At 45.3% G+C, this 27,702-nt stretch overlaps 1 protein-coding gene across 2 annotated transcripts in view; it reads left to right on the forward strand.

Annotated features, from left to right (window-relative positions):
* Nucleotides 1-27,702, forward strand: part of HHAT (hedgehog acyltransferase) — a 362,562-nt gene that overhangs the window by 137,933 nt on the left and 196,927 nt on the right. The gene's annotated exons all lie outside the window — the stretch shown is intronic.

A 27,702-nucleotide genomic window follows, 5' to 3' on the forward strand; every position in this document is an offset into this window, starting at 1 on the left:
GCTCAGAAAATCCATTCTGGCTCATCCAGTCTTATATTTCATCCCGGAGCTCAGTGAGTATTGCTCTCTCTAATGTTGCTCTTGCAAAAGGGGGTAGCTAACAGGCAATATCCTAGTTTTCCATCATAATTTATTACAGGGACTGAATTGATCTAAGCCTATGTGAACGCAGTTTATTTTTGCTGCTGTCTGCTTCTTTGGATTGGAAATACCATCTGATTATTGTAAAGAATGTAAGTAATTTCTCTGATTTGTCTTTAATTACTTCATCGAATATCATAGGTTGCCCAGCTGTAATGGCAAATTTAGGAAAAGGGGCTCTCTCTAGCCAGGGGGCCAGGAAGTGGTTTTGTTTGGAAGGTGAGCCTGATGGGAAGGCTTTATTCATTTTGACCTGTTCATAAAAGTAATTTACTGAATAAATGGGTTGGGACCTAAGCATGACCTATAGGTATGTCACAAGTCCCTTGTGGGCACCCAGCATGTTCCTCGGCCTCCTTGATGTGAATGCTTGCACTCAAGCATTTCTTGGGAAGCACATTCTCCTAAAGAGCTTCTCCAGTGTTGGTTGGGGTAATAAATAATCTTGACTCTTGGCAGCCATGCTGGCTCTAGGCTAATTAATTATTTTTTGTCTAAGATCCTCTGTTGTGTACAAACCACTGAGGTGCAGAAAACATATCTACCAAGACCTTTGTCATTCTTGTTAGAAACTAGACTTGAATACTGTAGACCCTGAGTTGTTGAAACCTTCTCCTCCGTATCAGTTACTGTGGGCAAGAGAGTGATCATGAAAAGTTTCTCTGAGTGACTCCTTGGAGTGATGTGCTTCTGAAGTGAGCTGTATACAAGGGAGTGTGCTGAAATGGCAAACACGGTCCTTCCTGGGAGTGACCTCAACGTGTGTCCTGGCTTCTTTCAGCTTGCGTGGGTGTGGATTTCTCCCATCACATTTGCTTTAGCTTCTTAAGGGTTTTCTGATTTGCCACTTGTATTTAGAGACACTCAGGGCTTCACTCTTGGTGTACAATAACTATTCCACATGAAGTTGTTGAATTTAGGAAGGGAGATGAACTCTTTTTGAGGAATTTGGTGCACAGTTTAAGGCTCAGAAGAAGTAGTTTTTAACTGAGAAAAGAAGGAATAAAACTTATAGATTCTCCTTTGCACGCTTTCCTCCATCCTTAGTTTACCGTGTTCATAGTCAGGATCTGGTCGCATAACCCTATAGTGGTCCTGGTCCCCATCTTCTCTGACTTTTCTCCTTAAGAAGACATGTCAAGGGAAGATAAAAATTTCAATGTGTAGTTTCTATTTACATCTAATATCTCTGGGCCATCACTGAGGCATTGCTGCAGACTGGGCATTGCTCCAGCCCCTTTCTGGGTTTAGGTTCAAGTTGAATTGAGTCATGAGCAGCTGGGAAAGCTGGTGATGCAAATTATTCTGCTCCATTGTGGCCACCACTCATACAGTGACACAAAGGGCATGGTGGATGGGAGGTGGAGGGAAGAGGTTTAAAAACCATCTCCAGAGATTGTTTAATGGCTACCTAAGCTTCTAGAAAATCCACACTGAATGAGGTTTAGAGCTGAGGGTAAGGGATGGATTTTTAGCCCCCCATTTGAAAGGAGCCGTACGCATCTGAACCCCATGCTGATGGACCGCACTCTCAGTCCACTTAGCAAGAGAAGACTTGCAGCTGGCAGCCTACTGTAGCAGAGGAATCTGAGCTCTACATCACACAGGAGGTAAAAGTGGCCATCAGCTGAGAGATAATGTTCCTGGACATGATAGTTCAAATTGATCACGAGAAATTGCTACTTGCAGAGACGGCTCGAACCTGAAAGTTAGGACCTGACTGACAGATTTATTATATATATATATATTTTTTTCCTATTTGCTCTTCTGTTTTGTATAATTCTTGCTCAAATATTTGCAGGCAGAACAAACCGCTAAGGAGTCTGTGTTTTCCCACTTGTGTGATTTTTCTGTGGCTGTACAGACATGAGAAATTGAGAATTTTCTGCTTAATTTTTGGGTTTCATGGTTTAATTTAGATAGGCTGAGGTCTGTAATGAGCATCTTTTGCCAGAAGTCATTAAAGATGACACTGCGTGTCTAAGGTTCCAAATTAGAACTCTGATTTGATTTCTAGCTGTGGAAGCAAAGTGTGCAAAGTGATAGAATTTCCCATGGTGGCTGGTGAGTTACAGGTCAATTTCAATTTTCCCCGGAATTTCTCACAGCTTGCCCTCTGAATTTCCTGAATTATGATTCTCTCTGGTCTTCACGGGCAAACTCATCACTACTTATTCCAGAGGGATCTGGGTACTGTTGGTGGTGACTAGGCCTTAATATATGGGGACATCTATGAGCTGGGATGGCAGGAACCCAAGCCCCCCATTTCAGTGGGGCTTTGAGTTGGGGCTTTCATTGGGTCAGTAGAAGAATTTAGCCTCGATAGCTCAGTTGGTAAAGATTCTGCCTGCAATGCAGGAGACCCCAGTTCAATTCCTGGGTCAGGATGATCCCCTGGAGAAGGGATAGGCTACCCACTCCAGTATTCTTGGGCTTCCCTTGTGGCTCAGCTGGTAAAGAATCTGCCTGCAATGCAGGATACCTGGATTTGATCCCTGGATTGGGAAGATCCCCTGGAGAAGGGAAAGGCTACCCACTCCGGTATTCTGGCCTGGAGAATTCCATGGACTGTATAGTCCACACGGTCGCAAAGAGTCGAACACGACTGAGGGAAAGTTCACATCAGCATCAGATAGAGAGTTGGTTCAGGCCTGCAGTAGGTGATAAAACTAGCCATACCAACTACTGGCTTCGCTTGAGTCCTACCTTTGAATCATGTTTAACCTCAGGTTGCAGGGCAGGATGGCAAACACGGAGTTTGTGAAACACTATCTACCAGCATGGTTGGGTGGAAAGCCGGGGAAGTGTGAACATAAAGGAGAAAAAGATGCTTACTAACGGTGCTCTTAATAGGGGCTCGCTTTTTTTTTTGAAGATAACGTAGTAACTAAGGGCTTCCTATGCCAGGTACTAGCTGTGTAATTTGGGCAAATAATTAAAATTCTCCAGGTGAATCTTTTTGTTTCTAAAATAGAGATAAGAATAGCATTTGCCTCACAGCAGTGAGCTGAGGGGTGATTAAGCCTGGGGTATAGTCGGTCCTCAGGAGGTGATAGCTTCTTACTGTTTTGCGCTGGAAAATATAGCAAAGCCAGAGGTGCCTGAGAGATGGGCAGGGCTGGGGAAGCAGCAGGCAGGGATGGGACTGGCTGGGGAGAGGCTCTGGTCCAGCTCAGAGCCTGAGATGTAACAGTTCAGAGAGCTGGAGTGTGGTAGACAAGAGACGGGCTCTGCCCTCAGTGGGTAGCTTGATCCAGTCACTTTTGCCTCAGTTTCCCCATCTGTTAAATGAGAGCCAGACTCTTTCACTAGGTGATAGCTATGATCCCTAGTTCTGTATTAGCCCCACACTGGATGGATATGAGACCACTACTGTCCTGGTGCTGAAGTACTCCCAGCCCCCTCCCCCAAATGTACCTGGGCTTGTGATTTAACCTCCTTATGCTTGCATTTTCTGGGGTATTAAAATGGGGCAAACCATAGAGCTTGTCTCACTGGGGAAGTACGAGGATTAAGTGAGTTCATGTACTAAAACAGTGAACACAAGCAGGCAGTGTAGACACAAACATATTAGCTACTGATCGTAATTGCAGACATGAGGGTAATGGTGGCACTGTTTATTTTCTAATTTCCGAGAAAACAAAGGCCTGGGAGGGTGAGTGGTTGAGGAGGTGGACGGTGATGGGGGGTGGGCAGTGATAATGTATGGAAGGTGTGGGTTTCAAAATGGAAGCATGGGGGTCCCCAACATGTAGACCACTGCAACCTCCCTCTCACCCTTGTGGGAGTTCTCTTTGCAAATAGTTTCCACTACTGGGCATTTGCAGGAGTCTAGATGGGAAAACAGCGGAAACGGTGTCAGACTTTATTTTTGGGGGCTCCAAAATCACTGCAGATGTTGACTGCAGCCATGAAATTAAAAGATGCTTACTCTTTGGAAGGAACGTTATGACCAACCTAGATAGCATATTCAAAAGCAGAGACATTACTTTGCCAACAAAGGTCCGTCTAGTCAAGGCTATGGTTTTTCCACTGGTCATGTATGGATGTGAGAGTTGGATTGTGAAGAAAGCTGAGCACTGAAGAATTGATGCTTTTGAAGTGTGGTGTTGGAGAAGACTCTTGAGAGTCCCTTGGACTACAAGGAGATCCAACCAGTCCATTCTAAAGGAGATCAGTCCTGGGTGTTCTTCGGAAGGAATGATGCTAAAGCTGAAACTCCAGTACTTTGGCCATGTCATGTGAAGAGTTGACTCATTGGAAAAGACTGTGATGCTGGGAGGGATTGGGGGCAGGAGGATAAGGGGATAACAGAGGATGAGATGGCTGGATGGCCATCACCAACTCGATGGACATGAGTTTGAGTGAACTCCGCTAGTTGGTGATGGACAGGGAGGCCTGGCGTGCTGTGATTCATGGGGTTGCAAAGAGTCAGACACGACTGAGCAACTGAACTGAACTGAACTGGTGGCTTAGTTGTAAAGCATCTACCTGCCAATGCAGGAGATGTGGGTTTGATTCCTGGGTGGGGAGGATCCCCTGGAGAAGGAAATGGCAACCCACTCCAGTGTTCTTGCCTGGAGAATTCCATGGACAGAGGAGCCCAGTGGGCTACAGTCCACAGGGTCACAAAGAGACACATCTGAGCTATTAAACAACAGCTGGGCATTTGTACTACCTCATGCTTTGGGTACCTCTGTTAGTCTACCCTTCTCTCTTCTGAGTCCCATCTCCACAGACTCAGAAGACTTGTTTTCTTTCTTCTTACACTCATACTTCAATCCCTTCACCTTCTTCTCCAAATACAGACTTCTGTAAATCAAAGCAGGAAGGGGACCTCAGGTTGAGGCAGATTTTAGGAACCGTCATTAGATTTTACTTCCTGGATTTCCTTTGACTTCAGAGACAGTTTCTCTGCTCTTCTCTCTATTTTTGTCCTGTGAGGGTAGTATTTTCAGTCCACATGTTACTGAGCGACACTCAGACTTCTTGGAGTAAGGAGTGCTTTGACGCAGGGAACTCCAGAGCATCTTCAGATGGAAGGCTTTCGTTGGTCACCGTTGCCAGAGCCTAGACGGCTGCCTGCATTTGAATCCTGGCTTTGTTCCCTGCTACCCAGTGACCCCTCTGTGCCTTAGCTTCCTTCTCTGGAAAGCGGAGATGTTACAATACTCACCTCTGGGAATGGCCACCCCGTGCTTGTCACAGCGGCAGCCACGTTCCATGCAGTAGTTGTCTCTTTACTTGCTCACTCTCCAGCAGACGATGAGCTTTTGAGAGCAATGATCGAATCTTGCTTTGTTTCACATTATGTCCCCAGGTCCCTCCGGGGTATCCAGCCTGCAGTGGGCACTCTCTAATTTTGGACACGGGGTCTGAAGAGCCAGATTTTTGGATAGTTTGATTTGAATTTGGGAAGGTTGCTCTGTGTCACCTGCACTGACATGTCCTTGCTCAGGTGCATACGCACACCTTGGCCTCTGTCGGTACCCTGCCCTCTCCATCTCTGTTTTTCTCATTAAATGTGTGTACATGGCATGTCAAAATATTGCGTCTTCTTGCAATTTTCCTGAGAGTGAATCTGCCATGTGAGGGATGAGGGACGCCTGCCTTTCTTACTTAATTACTATTGTTATTTTATCAGAACTTGTGCCATATCCTTGATACCAGGTGATGGGGAAAGGCTGCAAAACTTATAGGAAGAAAAGAGATTCCATTCAGACGTGGATGGGAGAGAGGAGTTTGACATCTGTTTGTCTTGGGAGACAGGATTCTTCCGAGGCAGGGGCTTACCGTGGCAGATAAAGACTGTGGAAGCAGGATGGGGAGGGAAGTGCTTTGAAAACATGCCCTCCCAGTGAATATGGTTGACCCCTGAACAGTGCAGGGGTTGGGGCACTGGCCCTCCTGATGGTTGAAAGTCCATGTATAATTTATAGTCAGCCCTCTGTGACTGCATCCTTGGATTCAGATACCCTTGGACCACACAGGACTGCAGTATATACTCCTGAAAGAAATCGAGTGTAAGTGGACCCACACAGTTCAAACCTATGTTGTTCAAGGGTCAGCTGTAATAGTAGGAGTAATAATAATAGTATTAATAGCAGTAATGGCAGCTGCAGCAGCAAACTCTTAGTGCACACATCATGCCAGGCACATTTCTAAGTGCTTTTATGTATTTATTTAATCCTCACAAGACACGTATGGTGTAGGTTCTGTCATCCCTGTCATTCACAAATGATGAAACTGATAGAATCACACAGTTTAAATCCTTCAATGACACCTCTGTTGAGTGGTGGCGCTGGGATTTGAACCCAAGCATGTGGCTATAGCGTCTGTGACCGTGATCGCTGCCTTTCACTGTCTCCAGTGAGATGGAGCTGGGGTGGGTCTGGAGTGAAAGGCTTGTGTGGTGGTTTCTGGGACTCAGGGGTACCTGAGGATGATGGTGGCTTCTTTACTGGCTTCCTGGGAAGGGAAGGACTCCAGATTCCCCAGAGCCCTGCCTGATCTGGCCCCTGCTACTGGCTCTCATTCTGTGTTTTGAGCACTTGCCATGGGACAGTCTAATGAGGACGAGGATGTGAATTTAAAGATGAATAGAATTGCATTGTGACAGTTGCTGTGAAGGGAGATCCCTGGTGCTCTTAGAACCTGTGTAGAGATTTGTTCTCGTCAGAAAAGCTCCTCTGCTGAGATGTGGATTGACCCGAGATCTGAAGGTTGAGGGGAAGGGGAAAGAGTATTCCAGGAGGAGGGAACGACATGTCCAAAGGCCCTGTGGTGGGAGGCCAGGCAGTTCTTTGGCCTAAAGAAGGCTATCCTCCTGGACTCTGCAGGGGGTGAGATGAGGGGGCAGTCAGGCAGTGGGTTGACCTCCCTGCACCAAAGGGATGAGGAGATAGGGAGTCGCCACTTAACCCTGGGAAACTGCCTGAGGGACTGGTGTGGAGTCTCTGGGGCTTCTGTTGGTACCTTACCTCGTGTTGCAAACAGCAATCCAGAAGCAGCTGTCTCAGTGGGGGGTGGGGGGCGCTTCGCCTGCAGCCGCATAGACACTGACTTTATCTCCTGCATTGTCCCCTCCTGGGTCTCCCGGCCCCTGGCTGCCCTGCTGGCTGTCCTCCTCCTGTGTTTCTTTACCTTACGTCAGGCTGGGTCATGTCCTCTTTGCTGACAAGGATGGAAAATTGCTCCATATCTGCTGATCTTTAACCTTCTGGGCCCTCAGCATGATCTTATTTCTTTTTCACACACTCCCTTCAGCAAACTAGTGTTGCTTTTTGCCCCACCTCAGTTCTGAGGATTAAATTCAAAGTGCAGTCTAATATTTCAGTTTTACATTTGTGTGTGGTCAAGTCTCTTATTCTTTTCCTGTATAGTTCCTACCTCTGGTGATAATTGAAGAAAGTCCCGTTGACATTTATTTATTTTTGTATAAGGTGAGACGCCTTCATTTGGGGATCCACAAGCTACTGAAAGCGTTTTTCTGCAGATTCTCAGAAACCTGCTGTCTGTAGTCTCTTCATCATGTAGCACTGGACCTTGGCACATAGTAGGCCCTCAACATCTGATATTTCCTAAATGTAAGGTGATCCCCCATGGCCCCTACTCCTTTCAAAGATAAAAGGGAAATTGGCTTACATGTGAAGTGTGGGTCAAATTTCATTTATTTCCAATGGCTAACCTGCCATCCTGATGGCATTTATGGAGCATTTATATTAATAAAATGCTGTCTATTCCCGTGTAATCTATTGCTTGTGTGGTACCTGAGGTTCTTTTTGGCACGCCACCCACAGCACGTCTTGAAAATGTCACATTTCTATCTTTTCTGTATCGAATGACTTACTGTTAGAATCCAAGAGGGAACTTGTGTTTCTTTATTGGGTCTGGTGCAGAAAAGAAAAGAGGGTGTGAGTAAAGATAACAGCTCTTTCATTCCTCCTCATTAGAAGCTAAAAACCAGCAAACCAATCAGCCACCATCACAACCACCACCACAACAGGAAAAGAAAAACTGAAAGGGCTTTCGTTATTTCTGGGACAATAGAATAGAGAGAGGCTGTCCTCTTGCTTGCAGTGGGTGGGAAGGAGAGTAAAACTCTCATTGTGAACCGTCAGTGGTGTTTGTGCGAAAGCAAAGGATAAGGCTTGAATTTGGAGCCTCTGAGGACACGAAAGGGGCTGAGTAGGCATCCTCTGGGATGGGAAGACTATGCCCATGGAGGTCTGAGTCACTGAACCTGAGATTCTCAGCTCAGGACCCCCTGGAGCTGTCTCTCCATTGCTTCTCCTCTCTGTCCTCGCTGCCCGTTTTATATAACATAATGTGTCCTGCCTGTGGCCTGGGCTTGGGAGAAGTAGGACCAGTTTCCTTAGCTATCAGTGAGGGGAAACCAGGCTCTTGCTTCTTTGCCTGGACTTAAGATTGCTCCTGGCATCACAGACTGGCCCCCACCCGCCTCCCCTCCATCCCAGTGCATATTCCCTGGGAAAACTTGGTCTAAACTGCGGTTCAGATTCCACATTACTCTTGCTAGTGGACGGAGGAATAGGCCTCAAATGATAGTGTGTATTAGAATCATTCACAGAGCTTGACAGAGTAGGAGGTCACATCTCTATTCTGTTTGAGTAATTTGGGGTAGGGCCCACAAATCTGAATTTTGGCAAGCAACTAAGGAGCTTGTGTGGTGCACAGACTATACTTTGAGAAGCAGCTATCACCCTTAGCCTTAGGAAGGAATCCAGGTTCTTGCAAAGTTCTTCCTGGTCTGGCCCCTGCTACTGTCTTTCTTTCTCTGTATTTTGACCACTTGCCATGTGAGAGTCTAATGGGGAAGAGGGAGGTGAATTTAAAGACAAAGAGAACTGTGCCGTGACATGTTGTGAAGGGGATATCCATGATGCTCTTTAGAACCTCATCACAGAAAGCTCCTCTGCTGAGATGTGGACTGACTTGAGATCTGAAGGTTGAGGAGGAGGGGAAAGCGTATTCCAGGAGGAGGGAATGGCATGTCCAAAGGCCCTGCGGCAATTCTCTCATGTGCGTCTGGTCTGCAGACAGCACGTGTGTGGGTATCATTGGAGATGACGTTGGATATAGGTGGCGCCTCTGACCAAGGATGACCTTATTGGCTCAGGGAGGAGTTTAGAATTTAAACAAGGACTGAGATTTTAGGACTTCAGTACTTTCAGCCTGGTTGAAGAGGTTTGAGCCTGTAAAGAGATAAAAAACGATTGGCTAGAGAAGGTCAACTTCTCTTGCTAAATAAAAAAGAAAAACTAGAGAGCATGTTTTACGAAGAAGATCCAAGAGTGTTTTGAGAAAAGAGGAAGTGGTCCCCAGAGCCCAGTGCTTCTGAGAGGTTGAGGCTGATAAAGCCTTTGGGGGTTGTCAACTGGAGATTATTACTAACTTTATCAAGAAAGCTTGTTTCAGTGGAGTAAAGGGGCTGGAGGCTGGATATGAAGGGTTTCAGTGTGAGTGGGGAGGGAACCCTTGTCTCCTTACAGTCCCTCCCTCAATTCCATGTTCTGGCTCTATTGGACTATTTGCTGCACTCCAAAGCTCCCTGAATGCGGAGTTCCAAAAAATAGCAAGGAGAGATAAGAAAGCCTTTTAAAGTGAACAATGCAAAGAAATAGAGGAAAACAGCAGACTGGGAAAGACTAGAGATCTCTTCAAGAAAATTGGAGATACCAAGGGAACATTTCATGCAAAGAAATGGTAAGGATTTAATGGAAGCAGAAGAGATTAAGAAGAGGTGGCAAGAATACACAGAAGAGCTATACAAAAAAGGTCTTAATGACCTGAATAACACGATGGTGTGGTCATTTACCTAGAGCCAGACATCCTGGAGTGTGAAGTCCAGTGGGCCTTAGGAAGCGTTACTGCAAACAAAGCTAGTGGAGGTGATGGAATTCCAGCTGAGCTATTTCAAGTCCTAAAACATGATACTGTTGAAGTGCTGCACTCAGTATGCCAGCAAATTTGGAAAACTCAGCAGTGGCCACAGGACTGGAAAAGGTCAGTTTTCATTCCAATCCCAAAGAAGGACAATGCCAAAGAATGCTCAAACTACCGCATAATTGTGCTCTTTTCACATGCTAGCAAGATAATGCTCAAAATCCTTCAAGCTAGGCTTCAACAGTACATAAACCAAGAATTTCCAGGTATACAAGCTATATTTAGAAAAGATAGAAGAATCACTCCAGTATTCTTGCCTGGAGAATCCCAGGGACGTGGGAGCCTGGTGGGCTGCCGTCTATGGGGTCGCACAGAGTCAGACGCGACTGAAGCGACTTAGCAGCAGCAGCAGCAGAGGAATCAGAGATCAAATTGCCAACAGCCGAAGGATCATAAAGAAAACAAGGAAATTCCAGAAAACTTTTACTTCTCCTTCATTAACTGTACTATATTATTTGACTGTGGATCACAACAAACTATGGAAAATTCTTCAAGAGATGAGAATACCAGACCACTTTACTTGCCTCCTGTGAAACCTGAATGCACGCCAAGAAGCACCAGTTAGAATGAGGCATGGAACAATGGACTGGTTCCAAATTGAGGAAGGAGTATGTCAAGTCTCTATATTGTCACCCTGCTTATTTAACTTATATTCAGAGTACATTATGCTAAATGCTGGGCTGGATGAATCACAATGTTTGAACAAACTCCAGGAGATAGTAAAGGATAGGGTAACAGGGTGTGTTGTAGTCCATGGGGTTGCAAAGAGTTGGACACAGCTTAGCGACTGAACAACAACAATATATATGAGTGTGTGTGTGCTAAGTCGCTTCAGTTGTGTCCAGCTCTGTGCGACCCTATGGATTCTAGCCTGCCAGGCTCCTTTGTCCATGGGATTCTCCAGGCAAGAATACTGGAATGGGCTGCTGCCGTGCCCCCTCCAGGGGATCTTGCTGACCTAGGGATCAAACCCGCATCTCTGTTGTCTAGCCTGCATTGGCAGTTGGGTCTTTACCACTACTATCACCTGGGAGTGTACATACATATGTGTATGTGTGTAAATCTATATATAAAATTTGCACAGACACAATTATAAAATATGTATGTGTGTCTGTGTGTGTGTATGTGTGTCAGGTAGGGCTTTGTAAGCTAATATGCATTTTATCTGAGTTAGATAGTTTACTATTTAGGATTCTCCAGAGAAACAGAACCAGTAATACGTGTCGTTGATCCTTGAACTGTGAGGTCTGTTTATACACGTATGGTTTTCAATAGTAAATACTACAATTGTAGTAAATATTACACTATCAATAGTAAATAGTAGACTGTCCACAGTCAGTTGAATTCATGGATTTGGAGGGCAGACTTTAAGCCGTGTGTGCATTTTTGATGAGGGCAGTGGGTTGGAGCCCCTACCCCCACAGTGTTCAAAGGTCACCTGTATATATGAGGAGATTTAAATTTTTTAGGAACTGGCTCATGTGACTGTGGAGGCTCAGAAGCCTCACCGTGTGCCATCTGCATGCTGGAGGCCCAGGAAAACTGGTGGTGCGATTTAGTCTGAGCACAAAGGCCTGCTAACCAGGAGAGCTAATGGTGTAAGTCCTGGTCCAAAGGCCTGAGAATCCGGGGCTGATGTAAGAAGTTCTGAGAATCAGTAGTATCTGTGTCTGAGGGAAAGAGATATATGTCTCAGCTCCAGGAGACAGCGAATTCCCCCTTCCTCTGCATTTTTGTTGCATTCAGAGCCTCCATGGGTTGGGTGATGCCCACCATTGGTGAGATTTATTGTTGTTAAGTTGCTCAGTTTTGTCCGATTCTTTGCAACCCCATGGACTGCAGCACGCCAGGCTCCTCTGTCCTTCACCATTTCCCAGAGCTTGCTCAAGCTCATGTCCATTGAGTTGATGATGCCATCCAACCATCTCATCCTCTGAGGGTGTATCTTCTTTATTCAGCTTACTGATTCAAGTGCTAATCTCTTGGAAACACTCGCAGGAACACACCCAGAAATAACATCTTACCAGTTATCTGGGCATCCTTTAACTCGGCCACGTTGACACAAAGTGAACCATCCCTGATGGGCAGTCATGGAAAGGATTTGAGCTAGAAGTGACATTGTGCTATGTTAGGAGACTAGTCCTTAGGGGTCAGGGCAGGAACAGTGAGCAGGTAAGAGGGTGTGGCAGTCACCCAGAGCCAGGCCTTGTCGTTATGATGCTCACAGCTTAGTTTCCAGCCCCTCCCCTGCCCCTAAACCACTCCCACTTTACAAAGGGAGCCCAGCCTCAGGAGGAACTGAGGGCTGAACCGCAGGACTGCTGTACCCAGTGCTGCGGGTGCCCATCTAGACAGAGGTGGGCTCCAGGTTGAAATTGAACTAATTGAAGCTTTAGTTTCTAGGAAGCAGTTTGGCAGTCTGCACTGTTGGGCTTGCACATTCAAATTACTTTAAATCCAGGGCGCCAAGTAATTAGATAGAAAAGGACTCAGTTCATTGTTTTTCTTAATGGAAGGTACGTACGTATTCTTACTCTTTTGACTTAACTTTTCACAGCCACGATCACAGCCCTTGAGAACCACATCTCATTCCCCTTGACAAGGAAGGGGAACGTAGCCAGACAGATTGCCTGAGTGGAGGTATTTGCAGCCAGAGTAGAGCATAGAAAGAATTCGTGTCACGTTGCTGCAACGCTCACATGAATACAGAGAAGACTTTGGGTAATGCATTATTAAAGGCATGCGCAGCCTTGTATACAATTTAAGTGTGAACTTATTAGCATTTCAGGCTGATGCCCCTTTTAGATTTAATTAGGTTTCAGGTTTCAATCGATTTATTAAATGAATTTCTCACTGCTTAAAAGGTGTAATATGTTCACAACAGTAGCCTTTCATCACTCTCTCCTCATTTCCTCATGCACTCAAGCAGATCTTGACTTCCCATCTTGGATTTAGAGCCCGGGGTTCTTTTCCAAAGACACCGTGTTGTTTGGTGGAGCCTCCACATTGTCCGACATGAATGCACCTCTTGTAGATTTACCACCAGTACATTTAACTAGTGCACAAATAAGAGCGCTGTTTTCTGTCTCGGTGGCTATTTGTCACTGTGAGTCTTCCTACTGTTAGGTTGGCATGGAGTCCATGGACCTTTATTTCAAGAGAAAAGCATTGAGACTGTTCAAATAGTGGAAAATTACATGTAATGAATCAAACCATATTAGTGATTCTCAAGATGGGCTGGAGAACTAGACCATAACATGTAGTCGTTTACACTGACAGTGACCTTTGTGTGGAAGAGTACCGTGAACGCCTCTCTGAGCCTCTGGAGGGTCCTAACCCCACTGTTAGTGTTGCCTGCCTGCCTGCACTTGAGTCAGCTATTGGGCCACTGAGCTGGGACTGCCTCATCTCTGAAGCAGGGCTCCTGATACTTCAGCATCCTAAGGCAGGGAGGGGCTGCTTCATTTCTAATGGTTCCTTCCAGCTTTTTGCCTTCCCTGGTGGCTCAGTGGTAAAGAATCCGCCTGCAATGCAGGAGACCTTGGTTTGATCCCTGGGTTGGGAAGGTCCCCTGGAGAAGGGAAAGGCTACCCACTCCAGTATTCTAGCCTAGAGAATTCCATGGACTGTATAGTCCATGGGGTTGCAAAGAGTCGGACACGACTGAGCCACATTCACCTTCACTTCCAGCTTCAGGTTTTGTGTGTGTGTGTGTGTGTGTGTGTGTGTACACACACACCTTAGTATGGGGGAAGGGGAAATGGTATTAAAAATAGATGTTTCTGGTTGTATTTAATAACTATCTAGACAAATAATATCTATAATACAAAGTAGAAGAAGTAATGTATTTTAGATTTCTAACAAACTAGGACCTCAGCTCCCAGAAGAAAGTTGTTTGTATTACATGTACTCTATATCTTCAAATGTATTGCATTTTGAAATTTCAGTCAGAACGGGGATTAAGACAGCAACCAAAGTAGGATAAGTATAAATACACATTTCTATAGGATAAATCTCTTTCTGTAGTATAAAGAGAAATCCCTTTTTATCACAGAGCAAAAGTCGTGTTCAGAATGCTGTGAATTCACAATACAGGAAAAAAAAAACATGAGTAAAGAAGTAAAGCCCAGAGGCAAAATGGGATTGTGGCTGATTGGCAGGCTCATCTTTGAAGAGAGGGCTAACTTTATTTATTTTTTGCAAAACTCAGCATGGGGGATAGGTTATATAAGAGGTCTGTGAATTAAAAAATTAAACTTCTGATTTTCCACCTGTTTATTGTTCATATGGCACCCCACTCCAGCACTCTTGCCTGGAAAATCCCATGGATGGAGGAGCCTGGTGGGCCGCAGTCCATGGGGTCGCTAAGAGTCGGACACGACTAAGCGGCTTCACTTTCACTTTTCACTTTCATGCATTGGAGAAGTAAATGGCAACCCACTCCAGTGTTCTTGCCTGGAGAATCCCAGGGACGGGGGAGCCTCATGGGCTGCCGTCTATGGGGTCGCACAGAGTCGGACACGACTGAAGTGGCTTAGCAGCAGCAGCAGCAGGAATGATAAACCCTATCGTTAACTCCACTCCTGATGTCTTCCAGAGGAGAGAGAGAAGTGCTGGGCTGCCATGGAGCTGCAGCTGTAGGGTTTCCTATGATCTGGAAGATTTCCACAGCCCTTCTGTCTTTTATGACTTTAAAGAGTTTGATTCTCCCTTATTTCATAGGACATTCCCCATTTAAAATTTGTCTGCTGCTTTCTTGTGAGTAGATTTAGATTGTATCCGATGTGGACATCACGTATGGAGAGAGATCACGTGCAGCTGTGCCAGTGGTAACGTTAGTTTCCTCCATCCTGGAAGAGTAGATTGGACACGTCAGTGGATAATGATTAATATCCTGTATGTTGTTGTTTAGTCGCTAAGTTGTGTCCAACTCTTTTGAACCCCATGGGCTGTAGCCTGCCAGGCTTCTCTGTCCATAGCATTTTCTAGGCAAGAATACTGGAGTAGGTAGCCATTTTCTCCTCCAGGGAGTCTTCCCAACCCAGGGATCAAACCTGCATCTCCCGCATTGGCAGGAGGGTTCTTTACCCTTGAGCCATCAGGGAAACCGCAATCTACTATACAGTTACTACTATATGCATGCTAAGTTACTTCAGTTGTGTCCAGCTCTTTGCAACCCTATGGACTGTAGCTGGCTTGGCTCCTCTGTCCATGGGATTCTCCCAGCCAGAATGCTGGAATGGGTTGCCATGCCCTCTTCCAGGGGATTTCCAGACCCAGGGATTGAACCTTGCTTTGGCAGGCAGGCTCTTTACCACTGGCACCACCTGGGAGATGAAGTTACTACTCTAGTGACTACATTTTTTGCCCTTGTAACTCATAAACATTCTGTGGGAGACATGTTAGTATCATACCAATATTCCACTCTTCTTCAAGACTTTCCCCCACATTTAGCATTATGTGTGATCCTTGCCCAAGCCAGTCTTTACATGGTGGCTGTAAAAAGATGATTTTCCAACTTTGGCACTAATTAGTTAGCACTTGGCCTTCTGTTGGAAACAGCAGCCTCTCCCGCATTTGTGTAACTCACTGTTATCTGTATCTGTATGGTTGCAGCACTTTCTATTTTCCAGAGGTTTATAATTTATTACTGTACTTAATTTTTTAGTGCTCACGTTGTTGCAGTCTTAGCTGGTGGGGGCCCCATCCTCCTGCCATGGACATGCTCAAATGGTTGGGCAGGATACTTCCTATGTGCAAACCCTGCCTGCCATCACCTCTCCCTCTGTGGTCCCAGAAGTGTCTACTTGAACCTCAGTGTCTTGCCTCAGGTCTGGTGGCTTTGAGAAGAGGGAGGGAAGCAGGTATGTGAGGATGTGAGTGAGGAAAGAGAGAGAACAAAGCGGCCGGACCTCCCCTGTGCAAGAGGGGGCCCAGGACGTGGACGAGAGTGGGAATGAGGGACACAGCTGTGTGCTTGACCGTTAACGCGGGAACTCCTCCCTGTCGTACATGAGGCACAGTCAGGGTCCCGGAAGATGACCACTCCGAGACTAGTCCTCTGTGGGTTTAGGATCTATAGGCTTCTTCACCAGTCGCCTCTGCTCAGAGCTATGGCCTCATCCTTGCGATCACAGATATTTAAGAACTCGGCCTATTTAATTGCCTCCTCGGGTGCCCCCACCTGAACCGACATGGGGACGTCTTCCACCAGCCACTCTTCGCGTCCCAGGCCCACTTGGTCCATGAGATCCAGGGCTACAGGCCTTGTGTTGTTTTGTGTTTCCGGGGCCATCTCATAAACTGTGATGCTGGGCCTTAGTTTCTTTTAATGCTGCAAGAGGGAATAGAGTTATGATCTTCAGAATCCTTCCCAGCCTTAAAAGTCTCTAATTCTGAAAACTGGGGTAGGAATTTTATATGCCTGAATTGATATTGTCACATATCTGTCCTTCCCCTCAGACCTACAGATTCTGCTCTTGGGTCAAGCAAAATACGTACTTCACAAGGTTACCTTCTTTCATAATGTCTTATTCTCCAAATTATCCCTGATGATAGAAGTATAATCAGGATGTTAATTAATGCATTTGCAGGCTGTAACGTAGATATGTATAGGCACAAAGTATTCTCGTAAGAAGGGAAATGGATTTCTGTAACAGTCTGTGAAGGGGCACATTTCTGAATTCCTCTGAAGGCTACATTAAGTTAATACTTACCGTAATGAAGCCACTCCAATCAGCTTCTCATTTCTTCTTCGCTCATTTTGAAGGATTGTTCTGGAGATGCTGAAAGTGCTATTCACGTTATTAATAATCAGAGCTTTTGACCAGAGATTGGGTGCTCTTCTTGGCTCTCTGACCATCTGCAGCCCTGTGTCCTGATCTGCTAGATGATGGTGGGACTAGCAGAGGGTGTGTCCATTCAGGGGACAGTCAGGGTTCACCCACAGACCCTCAGTGTGGGAGAGGAACAGCGGTATATCAGTGTCATACACCCATATATCACACCTGCTCCTGAGGCAGTTAAGGATAGCGGATTTGTCCCAGTACTCTTTCTGTAGTTTGTGTACTTAAGGAGTTAGGGACTTCTGCAAACTCAGGAGTCAGGATTATCCAGCTCAGGAGTCAGAGCCATCTAAGAGCAAGCCTCTTGGTTCTCTTCTTGTTGGTGTCACTGACAAGACAGCAAGTGTCCCCTCCTCCATGTCATTAAATCCTGCACCGGCTGCTGGCCTAAAGGAAACCTTGATTTGCTCTTCATACTGTGGCTTTGAAAACCTCGTCAGCTGTTTTTCAAAAGGAGGGGGAAATCTGCCTCTGAAGAAGATGAAAAGGAGCAATAACAAAGCCCCCCAGTCCCTCTCAACCTAAAGCCACGTAATTATTTTACATTATTTTCATTGAATGTGCTTCTTGCTTGTGATGGGATTTTTCAGATTTCACTTCCAAGAAGTCCAGACCTTGGGGCAAAGGGTGGGAGAAGTCAGAATAGAACGGAGGCTACCGTGCATCTGAGTGGCTGTAGGAGAGCCTAAGCCTCAGCCAGATGGCAGCACAGCAGGTGTGAATGGCGAGAGGAGCTCAGGACCAAGGATGAGCGCACCGGGCTTTGCACAACTGGGAGGGTGTGGTGCTGGCTACGTATGCCCAGGATCAGTGTAGACTCAAAAATAATGGAAAGCAACCCAGAAGGCTTTTTCCCAATGGAAGAAGGTAGACACGGTTTCCTGCAGAGCCACACAACACCTCTTTGAGTTTCTTCCTGGACTTCAAAGGGAATGATCTGTGGGGCATCCAGGGGAAAGACAGGGATCAGGAGTGTTCTGAAGGAAGGTTTGTGGAGGTCGCTCGGAGCTCTGTCCTCCTCTACGCTTGTTTCGACGACCGGGAAGGATGGATGTGTTTCATTGTGATGAGCTACAAGGGATGGGTCATGAACAGTTTGGAACAGGGGTGCAGAGTTGCTAGAGAACTGGACATTGCAGGAGTTCGTAATCCAGAGGGACACCTGTAAAAGTCACCTGGCTCTTCCTTCCTTTCTCCTGGGCTTCCTCTAAACCTTCTGTATCACACATTTCCTCATCTCCTTCAGGTCTTGACTCAGGGGTCATCTTCAAAGTGAGACTCAGCCTGACCATCCCCACCCATCTCCCTTATCCGCCTTTACTCTTTCTGTTTGCTCCAGTATTCACCAGCCCCTAACACGCTATAGTACCTGTAATGTGTGTTGATTATTGTGTCTCTCTCCTTGATGGAACAGAAGCTCCATGCTTGTCTGTGTTGTTCACCGATGCCTTCCATGGGCCCAAGCAATGCCTGGCACCTAGTAGGTGTTCATTTATTACTTGCTCAATGGGTGAATGAAATGACTAAGATAGAAAACATTCACAGAGAGCCAAGAAGCTGAATAAGATCTTGGTTTGTGTTATTGTTTATTTGCTCAGTTGTGTCTGAGTCTTTGCAGCCCGGTGGACTGTAGCCCTCCAGGCTCCTCTGCCCATGGGATTTCCCAGGCAAGAATACTGGAGTGGGTTGCCATTTCCTTCTCCAGGGGATCTTCCCGATGCAGGGATCAAACCCTTGTCTCTTGCATTGGAGGCAGATTCTTTACTGCTGAGCCATTCAGGAAGCCCAAGGATCCTGCTGCTGCTGCTGCTAAGTCGTTTCAGTCGTGTCTGACTCTGTGCGACCCCATAGACGGCAGCCCACCAGTCTCCCCCGTCCCTGGGATTCTCCAGGCAAGAACACTGGAGTGGGTTGCCTTTTCCTTCTCCAGTGCATGAAAGTGAAAAGTGAAAGTGAAGTCGCTCAGTCATGTCCAACTCATCGCGATCCCATGGACTGCAGCCTACCAGGCTTCTCTATCCATGGGATTTTCCAGGCAAGAGTACTGGAGTGGGGTGCCATTGCCTTCTCCGCCAAGGATCCTGGAGGAATACTATTATCAAGATTGGTGTAAGACTGGTATAAGAAGGAAAGGGAATTTCCATAACCAAAGATGGACAACAAAAGCAATGCTTTCATGAATGGTTTACCATAAATTCTAGCAACTGTTTTGTACCAGTGGGTGCTTGTTCACTCAAGACTCAATCTCTTTGATTTAAAAAAGGCATTACTTTGATTTTATTCATTTCTGGTACAACTGAACTTGAATATGTTATTTCTTTCAAATATGACAGTTTTGCAAAAAGGTTGTGTTACTGCTGGAAATAGTTTTCTGCTGGCCCTAAGAAGCCAGGTGGAGGAAGTGGGGAGGTTGGTGAAGCTGAAGGGAAGGTAGTGGAGGAGCAGAGAAGGAGCCCAGGCTGTGGGCTGCGCTGGGATTCTTTAGAAGGAACCACAGAGAAGTTGCTCGGAGGCCCTGTCAATGTAACTGCATAATTGCTCTCCATAATTAAATACAGACATGCTGTGTAAACACCGATTAAAGTCTTCGTGAGAGGGAAGCAGGCCTAATTTGAGGATCTGATTTTGTGCTCCTTGACTGGTGTTTATAATTGTCCCCATAACATTATTTCATTTGTTCTCAGCCTTCTCAAGTTTTTTTTTTTGTTGTTGTTGTTGTTGTTGTTGTTGTTTTTGGCAGTTCTTCTTGATCAGGGTCTCTTTTTGTAATGTTCCTTGTCTCCTCCATCGCAGTTGGCTTTCAGTATAGTCCTGGTGACTGTCAGCTGCTGTGTTTCATTCCATTTCTTATTTGGAGCTTACAAAGCTGAGGTTATAGATCATGTGTCCTACATGCTGACTAATCTGGAAAGTCCAGGAAAACTGCCCCTGACCGTACGAATCAGAGCACACACCTCTCGAATGCATGCCTTGAGTTAAAGAGGGGCTCATTGGAAAGTTCTGGAAGCTTATCCCACTTCAGGGGCTTCCCAGGTGGCTATCCCACTCCCAAGGATTTGCCCCTACTGGTCTGTAGCGCTCCTTTGGGGAAAGGTCATTATATCACACACTGTTATTTCAAATGAGCAGAGTGGGCTTATCTGTAGGAGGCATAGTCCTCAAACATTTTTCCACGTCCTAGCATAACCACTGAGATAAGGAAACAGAGAATCTTATGAGCCCATTTTATTTACTTATTTTTATTTTTGGAATTTGATTGTAGTTGATTCACAGTGTTGGGTTCCTTTCTGCTGTACAGCAAAGTGGCTCAGTTACGCGCGTGTATGTTCTTTGTCATGCTGTTTTCCATTATGGTTTATTACAGGGTGTTGAAGATAGCTCCCTGTGCTACACAGTGGGACCTTGTTGTTTATCCATCCTGTGTATACTAGTTTGCATCTGCTAATCCCAAACTCCAAGTCCTCCTCGCCTCCTCCCATCTCCCCCTTGGCAACCACAAGTGTTTTCCTTATGAACCTATTTTAGAAAGAAAAGTACCTTGACAAAAGTCCATGGTGTATCTGAAACACACCGTTCTGAGATCTGGTGATCAGTCAAGAGGCCCCTAAATCAGCCCAGGTTTGGCATCTGAGCTTGGCTTCCTGAAGTCTGATAAGGAAGCGGACTCTGGGCTCCGAGACTATCAGGCCTTCAAGTTACACTGTGCCTCAATGAAGTGATGAGCCAAGAAATGTTTTAGAAGAAGGGGAGACAAATAGATTTGTTAAAGTAGAAGAGAAGTAGGCTTTAACATATTCTAAAGAATGAAAAATGGTAAAGAATCTGCCCGCAATGCAGGGAACTTGCATGAGACTCGAGTTCGATTCCTGGGTCAGGAAGATCCCCTGGAGGAGGAAATGGCAGCCACTTTAGTATTGTTGCCTGGGAGAGCCCATGGACAGGGGAGCCTGGTGGGCTCCAGTCCATGGGTGTTGAGGTCCTTTAATGGACTGGAACCTGGTGGTCCAGAGTCGACCGATAAGAAAGTAGGAGAGAGAAAGGGGCTGATATTCCTTGGTTTACGCAGAAAGCCAGTAAAGCCCCTGGCACGGGGCTTGCTCTGTTCACGAAGGCCTCAGGCGCCCTCTCAAGGGGGTGAAGGCACAGAGCACCTTCTCGAGAGGGTCTTAGAAGCCCAGGCAGGAAAGTGAACCCAGAGGACCTCTGTGCTCCAGGGGATCAGCCTGAAAAAAAGAGAGAGAGAGAAAGCAAGACACAGGGACCAAAGCTCTGATGGAGCAGAGGTGTTTTATTCAACATTGTGTAGGTACTGTCTTACAAGATAGCTATTTTCAGCAGAGATAAAATAAAAACTTACAAGGAAACATGAGGTCACCCATATGAAAGAGAGAGGGTTGTAAATAACTACTTTTACCATAAGGTTCATAAAAAGGAAGAGGGTACTTATCACCATATAGAAAAACTAACGAAGGAAGTGCCTGGATTCCTCAGCCCCTGGGAGAGGCTTGCCTCTGCTCTTAATTCCTGAATATTCAGGAATTAATAAGGAACAGAGATTTCCTGACAGATCCAAAACAGCACACAGGTAGCCTCCTGTTAAATGCTTCCTGACACATGGGGTCGCAAACAGTCGGACATGACCGAGCAATTAAAGAGCAACAATAAGAACAGCAAAGAGAGAAAAGTGTATCCCTGAGCATCTCAGAGAAACTTCAGTCACCTGCTGACACTCTGCCAGAAGTAAGGACCACAGATTTAAGTGACGAGGACGTGTCTTTACTGATTTTCTTGAGCCACCTTCATTTGGCCTTGAGACACCCTTACTTAGTCTTGGCTCCCAGGAGAATTCTCTAGAAGATATCCCCTCTGGTCATGAAAAATGAGACTCAAATACCAAATCTGAGAACGTTCATGTTCACCCAAGAGGTGGTATTCTAGCTGAATCAGATGCTTCATAAAAGTTCCCAGGTTTGACATGCCTCTGTGTCCTCAGGCAAATGTCTGTAATGAGGTTATTAGTCAGAACTCATGTTCTCACAAAAGGGATGAAACAGGGCCCACAGACCTGATGGTGGCATTCTCCTGGAAATTGAACTTGTGGTCTGTGGCATTTAACCTGGGTGTCATGATTTCATTTTTGTCAAGTTCAAGCTCAGAAATAGGGAAAGATGGTGAAGACATTGATCTCCTAAGAAAAACATTCCACAGGAGAGATTTTTTTTTACTTCCAATTTAGAACAATACTTAAATGTTTTCACACCAGAGACAAAAACAAAAGCATGTTGCAAGGAGCACCAGGCAAAACCCAGAAACTGCCTAAAGAAAAAGTTGAGAAGAGCCAACGTGTGTTTAGGTTTCTTCACTATGTAACCATCTCATGTAACCTGCCCAAAGACACCAGTTTTTTATGAGGTTAAATGAAGCCCTTGGTTGGCAGTGGGAAGTGATGGAAGAGGGTGTTTTCTTTATGTGCTGTCAAGCCTGGCCCAGGTCCCTCAGGCCGTTCTCAGCAGGACCACCACCGGCCCTCAGAACTGGCCTCCCCACCGCCTCTGTTCCCTCGGGGAGGCCAGGGTGGGATCCTTGTAGAAAGGGAATCACTGGTCTGTCATTCCTTTGCTTAACCATGTTTAATGGCTGTCTCAGGCCCTTAGGATCAACCGCAAACTCCTCTGATGTGCAGGCTTCTTGAGAGGTGGAGTAAAGGTGAGGTTACCGCTGTGGGCTCTGGAGCCTCCTGGCCTAGGATTTGCCTCTGTTGCTTCCCAGCTGAGACCCCTGAGGCCTGGGGTCTCCTGGGGCTTCTACTGCCTCAATTGTAAAATGGAGAAGATAGTAATAATAGAATCCTTCAGGGCTATCAGTTCAGTTCAGTCGCTCAGTCGTGTCCAACCCCATGAATCGCAGCACGCCAGGCCTCCCTGTCCATCACCAACTCCCGGAGTTCACTCAGACTCACGTCCATCGAGTCCGTGATGCCATCCAGCCATCTCATCCTCTGTCGTCCCCTTCTCCTCCTGGCCCCAATCCCTCCCAGCATCAGAGTCTTTTCCAGTGAGTCAACTCTTCGCATGAGGTGGCCAAAGTACTGGAGTTTCAGGGCTGTAGTGAAGACTAAATTAGTTTTAACACATGCCGAACACACAATAAACTCTATCATGATGCCTGTTTATATTCTGTTCTCAGTTTGCCTGTGCCCCTCGTTTGTGCCAAGGAAGCAGATTCCTTCCCCACCTCCATTCACTTACTGGGACGTATTTCCTTTGGTCTCTTGATTCTGTAAGCTGCTTTGTTTCTCTGGAATGTCGCCACACACACACTCTCCTACACATTTATCTGCATCCTCTGTGTTCACCTACTACATCCTCTGGCTAACTCTTCAACCTCCAAAGCTCGGCTACTTTACTCTGATCAGCCCACCTGGATACTGCTTGCATCTTCTTGACTCCACTGCTCCAGGTTTTCCTTTAAACATACCATTTTTCACATAATACAGTGAGGGCCTGTTCACAGTGAGGTCTTACTGCTCTTATCTTTGTGAAAGAGGGATTTGTCTTGCTCACATCTGCATACTCACTGTCTGAACACTGTGCTCATAAAGGATGGCTGGCTGGATGGTTGGGTGGAGGTTACCAATGGAATCTGATCTGGTGATATGATAGGAAAGTTCCCAGGGCAGCCCCTTTCAGTTCAGTTCATTTCAGTCGCTCAGTAGTGTCCGACTCTTTGTGACCCCATGAATCGCAGCACACCAGGCCTCCCTGTCCATTACCAACTCCCAGGGTTTACTTAAACTCATGTCCATCGAGTCGGTAATGCCATCCAGCCATCTCATCCTCTGTCTTCCCCTTCTCCTCCTGCCCCCCAATCCCTACCACCATCAGAGTCTTTTCCAATGAGTCAACTCTTCACATGAGGTGGCCAAAGTACTGGAGTTTCAGCTTTAGCTTAAGTCCTTCCAATGAACATCCAGGACTGATCTCCTTTAGAATGGACTGGTTGGATCTCTTGCAGTCCAAGGGACTCTCAAGAGTCTTCTCCAACACCACACTTCAAAAACATCAATTCTTCAGCACTCAGCTTTCTTCACAGTCCAACTCTCACATCCATACGTGACCATTGGAAAAACCATAGCCTTGACTAGACAGACCTTTGTTGGCAAAGTAATGTCTCTGCTTTTGAATATGCTATCTAGGTTGTTCATAACTTTCCTTCCAAGGAGTAAGCGTCTTTTAATTTCATTGCTGCAATCACCATCTGCAGTGATTTTGGAGCCCAGAAAAATAAAGTCTGACACTATTTCCACTGTTTCCCCATCTATTTCCCATGAAGTGATGGGACCAGATGCCATGATCTTTGTTTTCTGAATGTTGAGCTTTAAGCCAACTTTTCCACTCTCCACTTTCACTTTCATCAAGAGGCTTTTGAGTTCCTCTTCACTTTCTGCCATAAGGGTGGTGTCATCTGCATATCTGAGGTTATTGATCTTTCTCCCGGCAATCTTGATTCCAGCTTGTGCTTCTTCCAGCCTAGCGTTTCTCATGATGTACTCTGCATATAAATTAAACAAGCAGGGTGACAATATACAGCCTTGACATACTCCTTTTCCTATTTGGAATCAGTCTGTTGTTCCATGTCCAGTTCTAACTGTTGCTTCTTGAATGTTAGGTCCATGAATCAAGGTAAATTGGAAGGAGTCTAACAGGATATGGCAACAGTGAATGTCAACATTCTAGGAATCAGTGAACTAAATTGGACTGGAATAGGTGAATTTAACTCAGATGACCATTCTATCTACTACTGTGGGCAGGAATCCCTTAGAAGAAATGGAGTAGCCATCATGGTCAACAAAAGAGTCTGAAATGCAGTACTTGGATGCAATCTCAAAAATGACAGAATGATATCTGTTTCCAAGGCAAACCATTCAATACTACAGTAATCCAAGCCTATGCCCCAATAACGCTGAAGAAGCTGAAGTTGAACCGTTCTGTGAAGACCTACAAGACCTTTTAGAACTAACACCCAAAAAAGATGTCCTTTTCATTATAGGGGACTGGAATGCAAAAGTAGGAAGTCAAGAAACACCTGGAGTAACAGGCAAATTTGGCCTTGGAATACGGAATGAAGCAGGGCAAAGGCTAATAGAGTTTTGCCAAGAGAACACACTGGTCATAGCAAACACTCTCTTCCAACAACACAAGAGAAGACTCAACACATGGACATCACCAGAGGGTCAACACTGAAATCAGATTGATTATATTCTTTGCAGCCAAAGATGGAGAAGCTCTATACAGTCAGCAAAAACAAGACCGGGAGCTGACTGTGGCTCAGATCATGAACTCCTTATTGCCAAATTCAGACTGAAATTGAAGAACCTAGGGAAAACCAGTAGACCATTCAGGTATAACCTAAATCAAATTCCTTATGATTATACGGTGGAAGTGAGAAATAGGTTTAAGGGACTAGATCTGACAGACAGAGTTCCTGATGAACTATGGACGGAGGTTCATGACAGGAAACAGGGATCAAGACCATTCCCATGGAAAGAAATGCAAAAAAGCAAAATGGCTGTCTGTGGAGGCCTTACAAATAGCTGTGAAAAGAAGATAAGTGAAAAGTAAAGGAGAAAAGGAAAGATATAAGCATCTGAATGCAGAGTTCCAAAGAATAGCAAGGAGAGATAAGAAAGCCTTCCTCAGCGATCAATGTAAAGAAATAGAGGAAAACAACAGAATGGGAAAGGCTAGAGATCTCTTCAAGAAAATTAGAGATACCAAAGGAACATTTCATGCAAAGATGGGCTCGATAAAGGACAGAAGTGGTATGGACCTAACAGAAGCAGAAGATATTAAGAAGAGGTGGCAAGAATACACAGAAGAACTGTACAAAAAAGATCTTCACAACCCAGATAATCATGATGGTGTGATTACTCATCTAGAGCTGATATTCTGGAATGTGAAGTCAAGTGGGCCTTAGAAAGCATCACTACAAACAAAGCTAGTGGAGGTGATGCAATTCCAGTAGAGCTATTTCAAATCCTGAAAGATGATGCTGTGAAAGTGCTGCCTTCAATATGCCAGCACATTTGGAAAACTCAGCAGTGGCCACAGGACTGGAAAAGGTCAGTTTTCATTCCAATCTCAAAGAAGGGCAATGCCAAAGAACGCTCAAATTATCGCACAATTGTGCTCATCTCACACGCTAGTAAAGTAATGCTCAAAATTCTCCAAGCAAGGCTTCAGCAATACATGAACCGTGAACTTCCAGATGTTCAAGCTGGTTTTAGAAAAGGCAGAGGAACCAGAGATCAAGTAGCCAACATCTGCTGGATCATTGAAAAAGCCAGAGAATTCCAGAAAAACATCCACTTCTGCTTTATTGACTACACCAAAGCCTTTGACTGTTTGGATCACAATAAACTGTGGAAAATTCTGAAAGAGATGGGCATACCAGACCACCTGACCTGCCTCTTGAGAAACCTATATGCAGGTCAGGAAGCAGCCCATTTAGTTATAGTTAAAATTCACCTGCAGATGGAATCACTCCATCATGTTTTCTAAGCCGTTACTAATCTGTAGTAATCTTACCTGGTTTGCCGTGTCTTCCATCCTCTCATCCTGGCTGGTACCTTCTAAATATGCTCCTCTGTTATCAATCTTTCTTTAAAGTAAGCATTTGAAATTGAGGGTGACCTTCTTGGTGTGGTCTAGTGAGCAGAAAGATGCATTATCCGTTCTTTTGTTCTTCTATTAAAGTGGACAGATGCTAGCATTGTTATTATTTTTTGCTTCACGACTTTGATGATTATTGAGCTCACCGTTAAGTAAACTCCCCAAATCTTAACGTGCTTCTCTGATACTATCTTGCCTGCATCCAATACATGCAGGGCTTATGGGCCATAGTGAAGACCTTGGCTGCTCTTCTGAGTAAAATGGGAAGCCGTTGTTGGGTTTAAGTAGAGGAGAGATGTGTCCTGAGTTTTTAAGAGATCATTCCGACTGTACTATTGATAATGGCTTTTAGGAGAGCAAAGGGTGCCCATTAGAAGGCTATTAATGAAATAGAGGTGAAAACTTTTCAAATTCTGAATATAATTTAGAAAGTAGAGCTAACGGGATTTCCTGATAGATTGGATGTGGGGATTAGAGGGTCAAGGATGACTGCAAGGATTGTGGCAGTGGCATCTAGAAGGATAGAGTTACACTCGATCGAGATGGGGAAGTCTAAGGGAGGAGAAGATGCAAGGATCAAGAGTTTAGTTTTGGATATGCTAAGTTTCAAACTTCCTTTAGACATCCAAGTAGAGATGTTAAAAAAGGAGGGAGATATATAGGTCTGGGATGTAGGAAAGAAGGTTTGGTTGGAAATGCCAATTTGGGAGTTTCTAGCATATAGGTAGCATTTAAAATTTGGATATAGGGAAAAAAATTGGATATAGGATTGTGAGATTGCCAAGAGAATGAATATATAGGGGAGAGACGAGGACCAAGGACTGGTGAGCTCGAGCTCTCTCATCTATCAGGTTGGAGTTGGCTAAGCCCCCTGAGAAGTAGCAGCCAATGGGTTATGAGGAGTGACTAAATGAAGGTCAGGGAAGATAATTATATAATAGATTACAAATTTAATATTAGCATGCATCATATATAACAGTTAAGATGAATATGTAATAAATGCTTCATGTAAACATATGTTTCAGTTCAGTTCAGTTGCTCAGTCGTGTCCGACTCTTTGTGACCCCATGAATCGCAGC

This window comes from Oryx dammah, unplaced genomic scaffold (genome assembly GCF_014754425.2).
Source record: "Oryx dammah isolate SB20612 unplaced genomic scaffold, SCBI_Odam_1.1 HiC_scaffold_21, whole genome shotgun sequence".
Taxonomy (NCBI): Eukaryota; Metazoa; Chordata; class Mammalia; order Artiodactyla; family Bovidae; genus Oryx; species Oryx dammah.